We start from the raw sequence: 19,473 nt of genomic DNA on the forward strand, positions 1-19,473 counted from the left end.
AAACATTTTATAAAACGATTTGTCTTGTAAATATCTACAGGAATCACTTTTTTATAAAGATTTCGGAATAAAAATCAAATTAATCTACAATTCCTCAAATCAGTTATAATTGGAATTACAAAATTGCTACAAATGTCCGTCCAATCAATTTCAGTATGACTCATCTCGAATCAGACTCTGACTAACTCGTGAAGCCTTGGAACGCGAACAACTCCCCATCATAACAAGGATGCACCGCAAATCAATGAGGAATGGAACCACGTTGGTGGATTGCATAATTGAGCACGAGCTAAACCTCGCCTTACAAATGCGGCTGGACTATCCAAACGGCTCTCTTGCGATTTTGTCATTCCTAGTCGATTCGCAGCCAAAGTTACAGCCACAAAGTGAACGTGGCTAGGTCATACAGTGATGAGGGCTAGCGGGCTCGTTAGTATTCACATCCTGCTATTAAGCGATGCTACCGAAATAAAACTCAGATGTAGGAGAGTATAATTATTAGTGGAACATTTGTTGCAGTTGTACAGCAATTGGTCCCAATAACTGAAATACAAATTTTCTAAGAAAAAGTGACTTGTTTCGAAGTTCAGTTTATATGTAGAAGATATTCTCTTATTGGTAAGTAAAACATTGAAAATCTAGTTCGGTTTTTCAACCATCTGAAAAAAATATCGAAATAGTAGTCAAGGATGTTTTCGATCATTCAAACATTTGGGTTCAACCATTCAGTATTGGAAATAAGGAAAAATCTTTAGTGAAATTGAATTTAAGAAAACCTTGCAAATTTAAAATAATTTCCTTCAAAAATCTAATGAATTTGCAGTGGATAATTCTCCGTGACATACTTCGGAGAATATATCGTGAAAATTTTGTAAATTTCAATAAATTTATTGTGGTAATCGAAATTATAATAAATTGCATGAAATGTTAGTAAAAACTCTGATCTCTCTTCAAATGTCGTAATGTTAATAAATGCTTAATATCGTAAATTCCAATGAATAATTGTCCACCACGCAATGATGCATATATTCATTCCGTGTTATCTACCAAAATATTGACAGTCACAACACAAAACCATTGACCAGTAGGGCGACAAGTTCTGTTCAAATCCGGTTTGGCAAACAAACAAGAGTAGTAAGCGTCCTAAAAGATGTAACTTTGCTGATGGCTCTCCAGAGCGATAATATCTGCTGATAATTTTAGTTAATTGGTTTGCATACCGCCGCACTTACTTATTGCTATGGACGTCAAACAGTGAATGGAAAAACACCTCTGCCTGTGAGAGTAGCTCAACCAGTAGCGAAAAAATAACTCGAGTAAAAGATTACTAATTAAACGCAATGACACGTAACTTCCAGTAATGGAAGTCCCGTCCTCAAATGTCATCGGTGCACTTTCTACCGTTGGCACATCATTCGGCAAGTCGTTACTATTTTGTTACACAATCTTACTGATACGCGCTGATACTGAAATCTTAAACAACACGAATGTTGTTGTTCCTCTAATGGTTAAGATTGTCTGATGGTCTGAAGGTGACAAATATGTCAACGGGCAATCATCAATCCAAAAATCCACTTCTTCACCGTAACCGCTCTCCCTACGGTAGTCTGTATAGGAATGTTGTTATCATTCACTGGTTTGCCAACTTAAGTTCCGCATATTTACGACCCCGCTTTATTGGTAGCATATGGTACCGCCATAAGGACAGAACGTGTCTGGAGCTGAAATCTGCCACTGAAACGGAGACTCACCTAATCGTAAGTAGACGACCAGCAATGTTACACAATTATTGTTCGCACACGTTCGACCAGACGCCGTTGCTCGGAGTAATTGCACTCTATCGTTGATCCAGAAAAGTGACTGATCTGCTTTATCTCTAAACCAAGGGATATGGTCAAAAATGCAAATCGTCAAACATAAATATGCAACAAAAATAAAAAAGATAAAAAAAAAGATAAAAAAAAATTAGATTGATAATTGTACACGACTGCACACTGACTCATTAAAGCGTTTTGATCTACGCTCCCCTACCACGCATGGTAAGGCACGTGGTCGAGTAGGTATCTTAGGATGGTGCTTCTTACCCGTTGGTCGTTTAGCGATATCAGATCCTATGAATTGTGCGAAATATTCCCACACAAGAGGTTGGTTGGTCACTGATTTATCGAATACATACCAACTCGGCAAGCCGGGGAAAAGATAAATCGGCGTAAACTAATTTCTTGCAGTTGTGGTACACAACCGCACCATGATTAGCGAGAATTGTCGGTATATTGTGTATAACTTGGTTGACACAGATGCCACCGTCGCCGCCGGTGGAGACATTATCTTGCGAAATGTGATCTGGCTAACCGTTTGTTATGTGATTTTTTTTTTGCATTGTTTAGTACAGTGGGTCTAATGGTTGGCTCGCTGCGGTTGATTGAGAGATTTGCTGCCGCTTTGTCATTGGGCTGCTGTTGAACATTTGCGGAAATAGCGCATGGGAAAAATTGGGATGCTGAGCAATATTGTACGGACTTTGAACGCAACTAATCGTTTGTTAAATGTATCTACCATCACCGTCTTTGAAAAGAATAATCGGAGAGTCTGCCTATTCGCATTGTTTTTATTTTCTCATTTTTTTTTCTCTTGTTCAATTTTTTATGCCACAGGTGAAAGGATGATTCCCAAAAATTAAGATATTTGCAACAAACACCAGTTACATAACTTAAAACACGACTTCAACATACAAACCGCAGCGAGTAAGAAAATAGAAGACTCTTTGTTAGGGATATAGATTTTCATTAACGGATCAAGATTAACAGTGGATGGATGCATGATTTCTTGCGAAATCAAATTTTAAAAACAATTTCCCTGATAACATATGAAGACCTATGGAAGAAGATACAGGGGTTTCAATGAGTATGTCTAAAGATTAACACCGGCATCGAAATAAAATTTCCATGAAAAATTATAGGTTTGCCATAAAAAATAGGGAATTGCCAAAAAAAGAAATCAAAGTATAAGCAACTTTTATTTATTGAACGGTTACTCAGTCTTGCAATTATTACCCGGGTAAATAAAAAACTCGTTGTAATAATTGCAAGACTGGGTAGCCGTTAGCACAGTAGAGTATAAGCAACACATAAATATAAAATTTTCATAATCAATGAAGAACTTTCCAAAATACAAAAACATACTGGCACTTTCAAAAGCAAAAAATGCAATTAAAAAAGAAGAATTTTCCATAAAGAAATCAAAAAGTTTCGTTGAAAAAAATATTAAAATTCTATAAATAAATCAATATTAGCAGCAATTAAAAATATCAAAATTTTCCGTGGTCACTGGTCAGTGCCATCGGCCATTTAAAATACTAAATCTCTCGAACTGTTCACATTGAGTCATTGAGAGATATCAAATCTCATGAAGCATGGAAGCCATCTTGGTGGTTTTTTTTTCTATGAACGATAAATGCTTCTAAAAAAGGGGTCTTCTATGAAAAAAAATGCTCATTTCTATTGATGATTTATATTTTACCAAAGGAATTTTCATAGTTTTATTGCTCTTTATTGATTTTTCGTGGACAGTTAATATTTTCTTGTGGAAAGAAAATTTATTATTTGGAAAATTTTGTAATCGTTCATTGCTGATATTGATTTATTTATGGAAATTTTGTATTCAATTTTTCAATGGACTATAATTTCCTTATTGAAAGTTTTTTTTATAGAATTGCAATTTTTGCTTTAAAAATTCTTATTCATATGATTGTTGTTTCGTTTTGTTCGTTTTGTTGTTCATGTGCTTGTTTCGTGAAAATTTTTTTATTGTTGTCGGAAATTTTGTAATTATTTATTGTACATTTCCTAATTTCTATAGGGTTCTATAGGGTCTAAAAATCCAAATGAGATGCCACGATATTTCGATATTTCTTTAAACCTTTCAGGCCCACGGGGTCATATATGACCACAAAAAAAAATGTATATATAAAATCGCACGATGGATAAAAGTGAACACTCTCTTCAGCAAAATTGAAGTTACGAATAAGAAAAATGTAGGTGTGTTGGCAAATGATCGTAATGTTTTCAAAATAATATTATTATTCAAACGAATGCATAGAGTTACTGTGATGTACAGTAAACTATTTTTAAGCTCCTTGGACGTCATAGGCCATCAAACATCCCTTGAGTTTAGGAAATCTACAGCTGTAAGAAAATCGTTTTTCAGTACTGAAAGCTTCAATATGCATTCAATTATATCAATTACACCTCCCGCGAGGTCAACGGATATCATAGGATAGTTTTGAGATATTCTGTGCAATCCAAACTGTCCTTGAGTTCGGGACTTTAGATCTACAGCTATTTAGAAGTTTTTTTGTTATTCAATGTTTCAACATGAAATCCATTATATCCATTACACTTCCTTGGAGGTCAACGGATATCGTAAAATCGGGATTTGACATCTACAGCTGAGATCGGAATTTTAGATCTACAGCCGCAGATTTTTTTTTTAATGTTAGTGCTGGTAAATTCAACTGTAGTAATTAAATATTGCCGATATATTAGAGCTTTGAGCGATGAAGCCAGGCTCTATATGCCAGTACTAAGCATGTTTGCACTTTGACAGTACGGATTTTTTTAAATGCTTACGGTTAGCTAAAAAATGTACTGCTGTTTCTGTAGATCGCATGTTCTGAACTCAAAGACGGTTTTGATAACCAAGGATATCCCAAAATAATCTAAACATGTCCCTTTGTTTTCAGAAATGTATCATGGATATGAATGAATACATATCCAAACTCAAAGCGACGAAAAAAGCTAGAGCGGTTGCTGTAGATCGCAAGTTCTAAACTCAAGAACGATTTGGACAACCCAGGATATCCCAGAACCAACTTACCATGTTTCCTGGTCTCATGTAATATGTTATGGGCATGCTTGAGTACATATCAAGTTTCTAGTGACGAGAAAAGCTAGTGTCGTAGCTGTAGATCACAAGTTCGGAACTCAAGGACAGTTTGGATGACCCAGGATATCCCAAAACCATCTAACCATGTTTCCTGATATTCATGAATATGTTATAAATATGGTTGAATACATATCCAAGCTTGGAGCGACGAAAAAAATACATATCCAAGCTTGAAGCAACGAAAAAAGCTAAAGTGAGGGCTGTAGATCGCAAGTTCTGAACTCAAGGACGGTTTGAATAACCCAGGATGTACCAAAACCATCTTTCCTTGTCTTCTGGATAATGTTATGGATATAGTTGAATAAATACATATCTAACCTTGAGGCGACGAAAAACGCTAGAGTGGTGGCTGCAGATCGCAAGTTCTGAACTCAAGAACGGTTTGCATGACCCGAGATATCCCAAAACTATCTTAACATGTCTCATGGTCTTCTGGAGTATGTAATGGACATGGTTTAATACATACCTATGCTTATAGTGGCGAGAAAATCTAGTTTCGTGGCTGTAGATCGCAAGTTCTGTACTCAAGTTCTTTGATCATTAGGAATATGTTATGAACATGGATGAATATATATCCAAGCTTAGAGTGACGAAAAAGCACGCATTGTAACTAGTTCTGTACTCAAGCACAGTTTGGATGATCTAGTACACCTCAAAAAAATATTTTTCAACTTGTTTTGTCAGTTCTTCAATATAAATCACGAAAATCAATGGAACATATCAAATTTACTGCTTAGAAAAGTTTAGGCCTGAAAGGGTTTTAAAACAATAAAATAGAAACTCTTCTAATTTTGATAGTTTAAGGATCCTACTACATAGTATAGAAGACATTTGCAAAAAAAATCGGACTGTTATTTACATTTGAAAAAAGTCAAATCCGGGTGAGATGCCACATCTCAGGGAGAAATGCCGCACGTGGGAAATGTTGGAGAAATGGACTGCTCTGTGATGGGAGAAGTAATTAGGAATTTTACAAACAGGTGGCTCCATATAAGATCTGATGTATTTTGAGGCGTAGTATTTTTGGCAAACATGAATGTTGCGGTAGGGTATTCCAAGGGGATTTATTTTCATTCGACTTGCTCTAGTAATGCAAATGTTAGAATGCGTTCACAGTATACGTTCTCGGCCATCCAAGAAATCCATGGAGTTAAGGCCTTTGAGTCTACACGCGTAACCAAAGGTCAGCCATTCTGTTTCAAATATGGTACATGCTCTTAGTGATGCCAAGATTTGAATGGGTCCACAATATATGTTCTTCGCCATCCAAGAATTCCATGGAGTTAAGGCCTTTGAGTCTATAAGTGTAACAACATGACAGACAACGTAAGTTTTTCAATAAAATTAGACTGTAGCGTTTATTTTAAGATTTTTCCAGCAAATTTGCACCTAGCGAAAAGATCTCGGTGAGTTTTAGCAAACTACCAAAAATTACAAAAATCGGTTGAAAAATTAAAAAAATTACAGCCTTTCAAAGTAGCCTGGGATCATATTGACCCCAGATCACAGACAAAAGGTTAATAAAGGATCATGTATCCTAGAACGTCTGGATGTTTTGGGCAGTATTCTCCTTCCAATCCCTTGCAATATCTTGGTCTTAGTATTTCACATGATTTTCCTACTTAATATGAATCTGGGACGGGACTTATTAGAGAGAAAAAAAATATAACGTCATCTGCTTCTAGACAACTGATGTAACAAATTACTAGATGTGTCCAGTTCCTTTCTGTGTAAAATTATTTGTGTTTCACGTAAAGTATTCTGCATAGTTTTGTTTAATGAAGCTCTCTCTCCAATTTGTAAACTATCCCAGAATAGCTGGACAGCAAAGATACTGTTCGGAGTGTGCCATGCTTGCGACCGGTCACAAATTTTCGATCTTCAACACTTTCGCCGGGCAATGTTATTCATATTTCGGCTGATTTCAGCCGAACGTTTATGCGTGATTCTAAAAGAATATTGTAGTATCGATAATCTTTAATCTGTGTCGCATGTAAAGCGTGTGATGTTTGAGCCAAGACAAGCATTGTTTCGCACTATCCGAGTCATTTTTCTGTCGTAGATTCCACTTTCTCTCGATGGAGTGTAGGTAGATTTAGTTTCCACTGTGAAGAGGATGCATAAAGGAAAATGTGCGGAGGGCGAGAAATCCCAAGCGAAAATATATTTATTTCTTATTTTTTAACAAGAACACGAAGTTGTATTTAAATCACTGGAGAATCTTGTATGGCAGGATTTGAAGTTTTTTTTTTCTGAGAATTGGAAGTTAACGACTGCGGAGCTCATAGTGTCCCAGCTCGTATTCTTGGAGTTCATATCTATTGCTTGGATAAGCTAAGTATTATGCTTCTATTCATTTCTCTTTTTCTTAAATTCTACTGTTTGCATTTCTTGTGTTGTTGCATCGCATTTATTTATTTAACATTTGACTATTAAGAGTTAGCAGATCTCTTGTTTGGCTTTCAAAACTGTGAGAAAATTCAAAAAATTATAATCTTACCTAAAATGAACCTTATTTGATTACAATTAATTGCATATTATTCGGCAACTCGGCCGTACGAAAACCATTTTTTTGTTAAATATCTTGGCTGTGCATATGCACAGCATATGTTTCGAAATGGACAAATTGATATGAAATTTGCGAGAAAGAATCCACGTGTCTTGGAGGGACTCGAACCCTCAACCTCCTACTCTCTAGATAGGCGTGATAACCCCTACACAACAAGACCACTTAAAGGTCACGTTTGCGGAAAAGCCATCAGAATCCGAGTACCAACCTCCACCGCGGTTAGCTCTCTTTTTTGCAAATTGAATATCTTTCGGATGCTTGATTTATTTGATGTCGTTTATTGTGTAAATTCTCCCTCTAACTCTTGCAAGAATCAAAACTTTAAAAAATTAAAACGGGCACAATAATCGGTGGACTCTCTCAAGACCTCTCCAATCAAATCTAAGCGATATGATCGATTATGTGTCCAACTTTCGAGTGCTATTAGTTTCCAAATTACATTAACTACAATACCATTATAAAAACCGTCTTCGTATTTTCCATTATATAGCTTTAATTGCATGTTGTCAGCCAGGCTCTTATTTTTCCCCGATAAATTTTACACGGTTATTTGATGGGTAATGTGTCCAGCACTGTGGGATCTCCTTATAATTTCGAGTACTCACAAAAACAGTTATAATCGAATTCTAGATGGAGTTGCCTGCCTTAGTTTTGTTGATGATGTTTTTTTTGCTTAGTTCCAAATTTTATAAATAGTTTCTTTGTTACATTCAAGCAATAACGATGGCGTTGACGTTTTAGTCCTTATCTAAAAGATCTGATTAGAAAATGCTAATACTGTTCTGTATAAAAATATCCGTATCAATTAGTGCAATAGAAGTTGCATAGATCAAATCGCTTTCCATGGTGAATCCCGAACTATGTTTCTAATTACCCCACCCAACTAACACAAATTCCTTCCCGTGGTAATTGTGGAAATGCAGAGGTATTCTCGGTCTCTTGTAGCAACAACAACCACACATTAACCTTCCCTTCCTTTCCCAACTGACTGTAAGGACTTGGCCGGCGCCGTTATTGATCAACATTATAGCAACAACAACACTTCGAGAATAGTTGGTAAATCCCAACTACTATTCACTTGGATCGAAGTGCAATTCTCACCAGCTTTGATCCATCACAAAGTAGCAACCATTGATATGTACAATCAGTCTAAGCAAAGCTAATCTAGGCTAAGCTATCCCAGAATAGCTGAACTGCAAAATATGAAACAATTATACATATGTATTTTAATCCTGTATCAAGTCTGTTGATGTAAATAAATAAATAAATCCAATATAAAAATCATTATGTAAATAAGTTTACAAATTCGCGAATTGAAAACCCTTTAATTGTACTCAGAAGAGTCTACCCGTAGCTTATGTGAACCACTCAAAGCAACCGTTGAAAATCGATCATCAACTGTTATTTAGAAAGAGCAAGTGTCAAAGCAAGGAAAAAGAAGCTGAGCAATTCTCTGTGAAATCCAGGGATTGAACTTATCATTTCATTATCATTTAGTATTCAGCAAATAACTCATTCCAGAGGCGGAATTCAAAAAAGTGTTGTATGGTGGACTTTTAGCGCCATTTCCCCTCTACAATTTTGTCGAAGGGTGCATTGCTCTATGTCTAATATTTACATCGTGAGACGCTAGTATCCTTTAACATACTAAATGATAATAACACTTATTATCATTTAGTATATTAAGTGATACTAACGTTTAACGTTGTAAATATTAGACATAGAGCAATGTACCCTTAGACAAAGTTGTAGAGGGGAAATAGCGCTATAAGTCCGCCATACAACATTTTTCGGAATTCCGCCTCTGGAATAAGTTATTTGCTGAATACTAAATGATAATGAAATGATAAGTTCAATCCCTGGTGAAATCATGATTTTTTTTCGAGATTTCAATTTTGTATTTTTTGATTTCCCTGAAATTCATTGGTTTGCCATTTTGACTTTAGCCTAACTTTTGACAAGGATCTAAGCTAAAAACACCTTGAACACTTTCAAAAAAATATAACTTGAAAACGGCTTGTCCGATTGTTTTGGTCTCTTCGGCAATGTTTTAGGTAATCAATGGGGTTATGGGAAAAAATAAACACTGTCAAATTGTTCATTCATTGAAAATAATACTTAAAAATCGATTTTCTCAAAAACTAAATTATTAAAAAAAATATTTTTTGATATGTTGTAACAGATAATATATGTAATTTTTTGCACTATGAGTCATAATGGAGAAATTATGGACAAACAAATTATATATATATTTTTTTTTGAATAAATTGGTTTTTCGAAAATGGTCAAAATATTATTTTACTCTTTTATCAACTCGATTTTATTAAAGTACGTAAAATTTGCATTGGGAAAGGTACACGGTATTTTTTTCTAACTGCTACCGGTTCTGAGATACAGCGGTTAGAAGATAAAAAATACCAATTTTTTAAATTTACAGTCATTTTTTAATGTTTTTCGATTCTATTCAACCTAGAATCAAATTATACTGAGCCATTGATTTTTATTGACAAATTATAGTAATGGAACAGTGGTTGGCTGTTTTCATGGTATGATGTTGTGGAAAAAATACTTTACATAGAAAAAAAAACAAATACAAAAAAAAACAAAACAATAATTTGATTTTCGAAATACACCCTTAAAGTGAACCATCTTGGGAAAGAATCGTTCAACTTTACTAATTTTTGATATATATTATAGCAAAAAATTAGTATAAAACGTTGCACAGCAGGTCAAGGTGGGCAAAAATTGAAACTAAAAAATACAAAAATACGGGATATCCCCGAAACTTATATATCATATAATGATATATGATATTTCAACCAAACGCTCTCCTGTTATAGTTGGCAAGTATAGCAAAAAATGCATTGTATTCAAGTGACAACGACAAGCAGATAACGAGCTTAGCCCTCTAGTGCCCAAGACCGTCTTTAGGCGGGGTATTTTGATTTTTTTTTTAATTTTCAATTGGTCAGATTTTAATAAGTTTTTGATGTTGATCAATAATATAAACTTCAATGCATGTTTAAATGTGGTTTAAAGTCAATTTTCAAAGCTCTACACATTTATAAAAAAAATACTGAAAATTGAGTAATATTTTTTTCTTCCGTGTTTTTGCTCGTATTTCTTTGAAGAGTGAAATATTTGTAGTTTAGTATTTTTTTACAACTAACCTTATTCAATACAAGGTTATAGTGGTGAATGTTATAGCCTAAAATACTTATTCAACTCGTTACACGGAAAATAAAAAATTACCTCTGAAAATTGAAAAAAAAATCAATAAGTCAGCATTGGATAGGAATTTTTAAACTCTAAATATGTTGAAAAATCAAAAAAAGATTAAGAGATTCAAGAAAATATTTGTTTGGATGAAAAACTTGAAAAACTAAATTCTAAAAAAGTGAAAAAGTGTAAAAGTGTGAAATTGATAAAATTGCGAATTAAAAATTTTCAATGCCCAAACCGTGTTTAGATCGATTTTGGAAAGCAAAATAGTGATTTTGAGCAAAAACAAAAATTTGGGTTGTAGTGGGTTAAGGTAATAATGCATTTGAAGATGAACACCTGTTGCAATGATTAATAAACGTATTTGAACAATGTTTTGGATTGCAAAATTAGTTGGTGTAGATTTGGAATTGCCCAGACAAACTACCCAATCTAGAGGTAATGATTTATTGTGTAATGGAGAAGAAGACATTCGAATGATTGATCCTAGTTTAATGAAGTTTTCAAGCAAATTCAAGTAAAATAAATCTTCCGGTGAATGGATTTTGGTAGCCGACGGGATGACAAATCACGGCTGCAATGGATGGCGGAAGGAACGTGAAGGAAAACGGATCGATCTGGAGGGTTCGCGTGAAAAACGAGGGAAAATGGGTCTTCGATCATAGACTAAACGCCCAAGCGGATCGTAAAAAGTGTTTCTGAAAAGACCGAGTAATTGAAGTCAAACGAATAAGCTAACAGCCATACAATACTGGACCGATAACGTTGTAGTGCCGAGATAGTGCAGCAGTTTTTGTACGAAGAAGGCTCCGGCCCTAGTTTCCGGACCAAGTCGGCTACCGAAGCCGGAACGACGTTGGTCGCCGTTGCCGCCATTACGATTGGACCCGTTCAGTCGTCGCCCTACCAAATAGCACTGCAGCCTGCTCTGTCATCCGCTCTCGAGCGGCGGTTGCAAGCACGTACCAGGTACTCGTTTAGAGAGGCGACCATCGTAAGCGGCCATTGAAACTCGTCAACCAGTTTTGGGTTCCCGTTTCAAGCGGCTTTAGCAAGCCCAAAACCAACGGCTCGTGGAGGGACGCCGGGTGCCGGAAACCATTTTGTTTGACCAGCTTATCGCCATTCTGTGTGAACACAGAACACAATGAAAGCGTAAAAAAATTTCCATTTTTGAAAAACCAACATGTTTATAGAAATATAACTTTTTTGTCCATAATTTCTCCATTATGACCCATAGTGCAAAAAAGTATACATTATCAACAACATATCCATAAATAAAAAATATTGAAAAATTCGTTTTTGAGAAAATCGATTTTAAAGTTTTTTTTTTCAATGATTGAACAATTTTTTTCACAGTGTATATTTTTTTCACATAGCCCCAACGATTACCTAAAACATTGTCTAATACACCAAAACGATAGGACAAGCCGTTTTCAAGTTATATTTTATTGAAAGTGTTCAAAGTGGTTTTGCTTAGGCCCTTGCCAAAGTTAGACTAGAGTCGAAATGGCAAACCAATGATGCAAATTATTATTTTTTTGATCACAAATATGCAAAATTTCAGAGAAATTAAAAAAAACAAAAATAAAAATAAATGAACCTTCGATTTCAAAGAGAATCGCACAGCTGTGTTTTTGCAAGTCTCGTGTCAGATAATAATACATTTTCATTGAAGTGCTGATAGCAGGTAGGAGTGGCGAATCACCCTGATTTTTTTGTTGCATCTGTACCGATTGTAACCTTTGAAAACCTTTAAAAAATAGCCTGAAATTCTACGGCCTTCGCGACTTAAATAAAAGTGTGTAATCATATCACGCCAATAAATCAAGTATGTTCAACCAGATTTCTAAAGTGCGGCATCTATACCGACGCGGCATCCTACCCGGATTCATCCTATAGGCAATTTCCATATTTTTTATGGAAAATTTCTAATTTTTGCCTTTCTCGTACAACAAAGTTGTACCGAAAGGCTATCATATCACTCACTTTTTATGAAAGTCTAGGAGACCTATAGTGTTATATACCAATCGACTCAGCTCGATGAGCTGAGCATATGTCTGTCTGTCCGTGTGTATGTATGTGTACGTATGTGTGTGCACAAAAGCTAAGAAAAACATTAGGCAACTTTACATATAGTAATCCTTAACCGGTTTTCTCACAACAAGCTTCATTCGACAGCACTCGTTGATCACTATTAAAATCACTATTAAATTTGATAACGATCGACCGTTGCGTTTAAAAGTTATGAAGAAAATGGTATATTTAACCATAATAGAACCATATTGCACCAAGATATGCGTCTTTGATGCGTATAATGTGATAATGACAACACTCATTGATGAGACATCATCACTTGTGATCCACCACCTACGCGTTCCTGGTCATTATCAAGCAACATTTCTATGAGCGCGCACGTGTTGGTTGGTGTATTTGCTTTAAATAATTATTTTATCACCAGCCGATCGCTTCCATACTGTCGCAATGCCATGTATAGGGTACACAGCCAGGCACGTTGGCTATCGCACATTCCCCCAGTCAAGTGGGCCTGCCTGAAGTGCAAACGCAGCAGAAACGTAAACAAGGGCTTCTACAAACAGCTAACCGCTTGCTCATAGGCATTCGTAATTGAACTATTTGATACCACCATCGGTTCCATAGTACAGCGGCATATGAGGCGATATTAAGAAAATGTATAAAGACATCCATTCATTGAAAAAAGAAGTGTAAATACTGTAACACCTTCCACTAAACAAGCCAAGATTTAGTAATTGGCTAAAATGGAAATGCAATATGGAAAACTTAAAATGTGCCATAAAGAATTTGAAATTACCGACTTTTGTGTTGTCCAGGTGTAAATAAGTAGCGACACGGCAGGTATTTCCGTCCGTCGTCGAAGAGGGGCTAAGACCAACGATCGTTGCTTTCGAAAGCAATGTCCATTTGCTAGAACTCTGATTTTGCAAAAAAAGTGTCTCTTTTATTTGGTTGAGACTATGACGATGAGACAAAAATCCATACCGTCTTTTTTCTATATTTTTTTTTTTTTGACATCCTGGAGGAATTTCCGGAGGAGCTTTCGGGGGAATTTTTGGAAGAACTAGCGACATAATTTCTGGAGGTACTTTTGCAATGACTCCTGGCAGAACTTGAGGAGAAATTTCTGAAGGAACTTCCGGAGTAATCATTGGAAGAGCTGGCAAATAAAATCTGGAGGCACTTTCGGAAAAACCTCGTGAGGAACTAGCGGAGGAAAAATTCCTGGATGATAATTCGAAGGAATTCCTGGAAGAGCTTACGGAAGAATTCTTGGATGAATTTTCCGAGACATTCTTTCGGGAGAACATCTGAAGAAACTTCTGGATAAAATCTTAGAAGAAATTTTGGATTGATTTTTGGAGGAACTATGAAAAATATTCCGGAAGGTACTTTCAGAGTAACATCCGGCAGAATACCTGGAAGAACTTCCTAAAGAATTTATAGCTTAAATTCCGGACGAACTCCTAAAGGAATTCTCGGAGAAATTAATGGAGGAACTTGCGGGGGTGTTTCTAGAGAAACTTTCGGTGGAATTCCTAAAGAAACTCCCGTAGGAATTCCTGGAAAAATTTCCGAAAGAAATTCCGAAAAAAAAATCTGGCAGATCTTCCAAAGGAATTACTGGAGGCACTTCGATCTGAGCCAATGGTATTCTTTCATTAAACAATTGTAAAAAGAAGCTAAGCTATAGCCTTCTAGTACAATAATGTAAAAATTGATAAATCTGAAATCTCATAAATTTAGTAATTTTAATAAATATACCTGTGTTGAACTGAAGCTGAATATAAAACAATGAAATGGTCTGTGCACGAATTTGCATAACTCGAAAACGAATGCATAAATATTTTTTATTCCTTCAGCAGATACGTTTGTCATAGTTTCCGACAGGTTTATATGACATTTCCTCAAGCGATAATCACGAGTAAAGTTAAGTAAATCGTGAGAAACTAAAATTGATATTAGCATGGAAGTTTCGCGTAGCAGTTCACAACGCACCCTATGCAGGGCACATCTGCTAACTTTGCAGATACGTATTTCGACATCAACAATACATAATCTATAAAGACCAATATATGTATGTGTGTATTAGACCTCTTCATGTTTTTAAAAAGTATCAAAAATTCAACCGGTCAGCCCAGAATCACAATTTTTATGCTAAAATAAGTCTCCTGTCAAATTTTCAGTTCATTCGGATAAAATTTTGAGGTGGCTCAGGTCGATTTAGTGTTTTTAGGCTATTTTCAATTTTGGAAAAAATCTAGCAAGAGATATAAACGTCGAAAACTATCGCAACAACGTCTACACGGAAGCTTTTGGTGTGCTCTACAAGTCTTGTGAACATTGCGATTCGTTATGTTCACGTTTTGTCCATGTTAAAGTGATTTTCAAGCTTTTAAGTGCATAAAAATACTGTTTCCCCAAAAGTCGTTGTTCTACAAAATTCCTGAATTTATGACAACTGATTGCTAATCTATTATATTATTATTCCTCATTTTTCCCTAGAAAATTGAGTAATATAATTGCCAATGTGCGATTTACCGTTAAATTCTTAAAAATCAGATGCTGAACATTTGTCATAAATGTGCACGCTAAGATTTTTTCAAACAAGTTGTTCGAACAAAGAAGCTTCGATTTCACTTGTTACTACGATGCACTCAATGTTGAGAGAATGCAGACATATGGTGAAATTAACAAAATTTGGAAGTCGTTTGTTGTAAGCATCAAATATCATATGATTTGATTTATGTATTGTTCGGACAACTTGTTTGAAGAAATCCCAACGTGCAAATTTATGACAAAGGTTCAGCTTCTGATTTTTAAGAATTTAACGATAAATCGCACAACGACAATTATATTACTCAAATTTCTAGGGAAAAAAGAGGAATAATAATATAATAAATTAGCAATCATTTGTCATAAATTCAAGAATTTTGTAGAACAGCGACTTTTGGGAGATACAGTATTTGTATGCACTTAAAAGCTTGAAAATCACTTTAACATGGACAAAACGTGAACGGGACGAATTGCAATGTTCACAAGACTTGTGGAGCACACCAAAAGCTTCCGTATAGAGGTTGTTGCGATAGGTTTCGACGTTTATATCTCTTGTTAGATTTTTTCCAAAATTGAAAATAGCCCAAAAGCACTAAATCGACTTGAGCCACCTCGAAATTTTATCCGAATTAGCTGAAAATTTGACAGGAGACTTATTTTAGCATAAGAATTGTGATTCTGGGCTGACCGGTTAAATTTTTGATACTTTTTGAAAACATGAAGAGGTCTAGTGTGTATGTTTGCTAACTACTTCTGAACTATTTGAACTATTTAACTACTTCTGAACCACTTGAACGAAAACAACAAAGTGGGTGGAAAGGTCATCGGGAACTTAGGGGTTTTGCTCAAAAAACGAACAGTTCAGTGTAACTTTCAACCCCATGGACGGATTTCAACCAAACTTTGTACACATATCAACTATAAGGAGACGATAATTTTGGTAGAGGGAGAGTGTGGAGGGAAGTGTTATTTTGAAAATGATACATTCTGTGTAACTTGTAAATCCCTGGCCCGATGTCAATCAAATTTGGTACGCACATTCTCTACCCTGATGAGAAAACTATATAGAGGGGAGTCTTTTAGAGAAGAGGAAGCGTGTGACGGAAGGGTTTCTTTTTATAAAACGAGCAATTGTGTTGCTTCTGATACCGTGAACCGATTTCAAATTTGGTGCACATATTCTTTATCCTTAGTAGCCGATTATAGAGGGGGTGGAGAATCATTAGAAAAAGAAGGCGTGTCATTCAAAAAGCTTCATCGTCCAACTTTTCTTGAGCTTTAATTGAAGAAATCGACGTACTTCATAGTACATCACGGAGAAGAGGGATTTAAAAAACATGACAAATCGTGGCAAATCATATCTCGCGCAGTTTCATAAGAGCGTAGCTGCCTTGATCGTTTTCTCTTCATATATTTTTTTATTTCGTTAATAACGCAAAAGATTCAAAGCTACAACCATGAATTTTGCTTCTGAAGCAAGATGCAAGAATCCTTTACCACCTCACACTATAAAATCTATGGCAAACTGTTTACTGTGCATTGTTAAAAGCAAAGCATCGAAGAAGAGAAATCGATCAACACAATTACGCCCCTATGATCCTAAGCGCGAGATATGCGAATTGCAAATGGTTAGCCACCTCTGAAGTGAATCGGTCGATGAGCGGATTCGCTATCGAACCTTTGATAGCTCGAGCTGATTGTATTGCGGATTATTGTGTCGTCAGCACTAAATTGTATTCCGACTTCCGACGTTTTACTTCCGATCTTACTTCCGACATCATGAACGTCAGAACAAAATTTGAATTTGCTAACAACACATTGTCGGGAAAACGTTCGGAAGTGTGAAAATCAGCGACACAATAAGTTCGATTTTGTGACAGATAACACCGTGCAGTGCTGCATATTTATTTTATTTTTCAGTGTAAATCTCATTGGAAGTGGACCTTGCTGCCAGTTCATCAGCGACATACAAACAGTTTTGGTCTAAACGCATTCACAATATTGAGGGGACAACAACAAAAAATCGGGTAATTTAGAAGATTTTAAAACATTCTTCGTTAAATCCGAGGAGTTTTTTGTTTTTTTTTTCATTTTATTTTTTTTTCCTTATCGTCCGCTCCTACCAACCACCTACGACCTTTCGGAGACCAGTAGGACAAAATTTAAATTAAATATTTGTAACGGCCTTATTTGACTTCCAAAAATGTAATTTATATTGCGTACATAAGTAATTTAATAAAAATTCCGCGGAAAAAATTGAAAATTTCGTTTCGTTTTGAAAAATTTCGAATTAAATAGACCTTCATTTCGTATCGGGGCCCTCCTAAGCCGTGCGGTAAGACGCGCGGCTACAAAGCAAGATCATGCTGAGGGTGGCTGGATTGAATTCCCGGTGCCGGTCTAGACAATTTTCGGATTGGAAATTGTCTCGACTTCCCTGGGCATAAAAGTATCATCGTGCTTGCCTCATGATATACGAATGCAAAAATGGTGACCTGGCTAAGAAACGTCGCGGTTAATAACTGTGGAAGTGCTTAATGAACACTACGCTGCGAGGCGGCTCTGAAGAAGAAGAAAAAGAAGAATACTGATACTTTTATGCCCAGGGAAGTCGACGCTATTTCCAATCCGAAAATTGCCTAGACCGGCACCGGAAAACGAACCCAGACACCCTCAGCATGGTCTTGCTTTGTAGCCGCGCGTCTTAAAGCACGGCTAAGGAGGTCCCCAAGTGATCACATGGGGCAATTTGAAGAAACAGAAAAAGCTGAATGCAGAAGAAAAAATAAAAAGAAGAAAATAGAAATGGTAGAAACAGAAGTAAGAATAAAGGAGATAGAGAAAGTGGAAGAAAGAACGAAGTGGGTGAGTAAGAAGGAAACAGGAAGGAAGAAGGCAAAAGGATAACAAAAGAGGAAGAAAAAAACGAGAAAAATTAAGGAGAATGGAGAAGATTATATGTAAGAGGAAGAAGGAAAAAGCGTAGAAGAATAATAAAGATGCGAGAAGACAGAAGGAGAAAAGAAAAAGTTAGAAGGGAGGTAGAAGATAGAAATGAATAAGAAAGGAAAGAGGAATGAAGAGGAAGTTTATGTAATATTCAACCCGAGAATTGCGTTTTTCAATATATTGTAGTATTAGGCAAAACGACATTCGGCCAAATGGCCTAACATCAAATAGGACACGAAGGACACAAACCGTTACAGCCGTCCTGAGAAACCGATCACAGTCTACAAATCGAGTTGCATTTATGCATCGATCTATCTTTCTGTCAATGAATCTTTTTTTTTTCTTCCTAAGCAATGGAGGGGGGAATCTGCTCAACAGACATCCTGGGTTGACCAGAAAGTGAGGGGTTAGGGATCACCGAGAGAGGCAGGACTACATCCCCGACCCGCTAAACCGTTTCCATTGCCGCCAAGCCCATAGTCCATTCGGTACAACCAGAAAGTAATGCATCAAAGGGGGGCCAGTGCACAACGCATCCTCGAGGTTAGCTGCGTGTCCTTGCAGCATCGAACATCGTAACTCGCTTTTTTAGAAGAACACCATGGTATCGTGCCAGCGCGTTGCCGGCTTTCCATGTGGCCTTACCACGCCCTATGTCCTCGGAAGGTGGGAAGGGTCGACTTCGCGCCTGCTTCCCTCTGCACGACTGGTATCAAGAATGATGATGCCGCGTGCACCCCAAATTGACCTTTCTGCGATAGGGCCTATTCGCCAGCACACAGAGGGACTTGCCGACGCGGTGCCTACGCCTGCCCCAGCCTTGACGAGGACCCCTTTCCGTTCTCGGGCTCGGAACCCGCCCGGTTGACCAACGCCGCGAAAGCGACGATACCATGTTGTTCTTCGCGCGGCCACTTGTTCGATAAAAGGATCGAGTTCGACCACAGAGCATGACCACCGGTATGACCCATGAAGCCGACTCCGATCCCTTGGACCACCTCTTATTTGCGCCTGAACTAGCCATCCTTGAGTCCACGCGCCACCTTCTGTGTAGCTCCGAGACGATTTGAGCGATCTGTCAATGTATCTGCCTATCTGCGTTTGTGTTGCAATTAGACATTTGAATTGCATAGTTTACTCTTCAAACCCGAGCAATGCCGGGTACATAAAGCTAGTCTTCTATATACATAAAAACT

At 36.7% G+C, this 19,473-nt stretch overlaps 2 protein-coding genes across 2 annotated transcripts in view; one reads left to right on the forward strand and one right to left on the reverse strand.

Annotated features, from left to right (window-relative positions):
- LOC134218552 (uncharacterized) overlaps positions 1-19,473 on the reverse strand; it is a 508,615-nt gene that overhangs the window by 487,491 nt on the left and 1,651 nt on the right. The window lies entirely within an intron of this gene.
- LOC134218553 (Bardet-Biedl syndrome 1 protein homolog) overlaps positions 1-19,473 on the forward strand; it is a 163,504-nt gene that overhangs the window by 111,016 nt on the left and 33,015 nt on the right. The gene's annotated exons all lie outside the window — the stretch shown is intronic.

Source organism: Armigeres subalbatus, chromosome 2, assembly GCF_024139115.2.
Source record: "Armigeres subalbatus isolate Guangzhou_Male chromosome 2, GZ_Asu_2, whole genome shotgun sequence".
Taxonomy (NCBI): Eukaryota; Metazoa; Arthropoda; class Insecta; order Diptera; family Culicidae; genus Armigeres; species Armigeres subalbatus.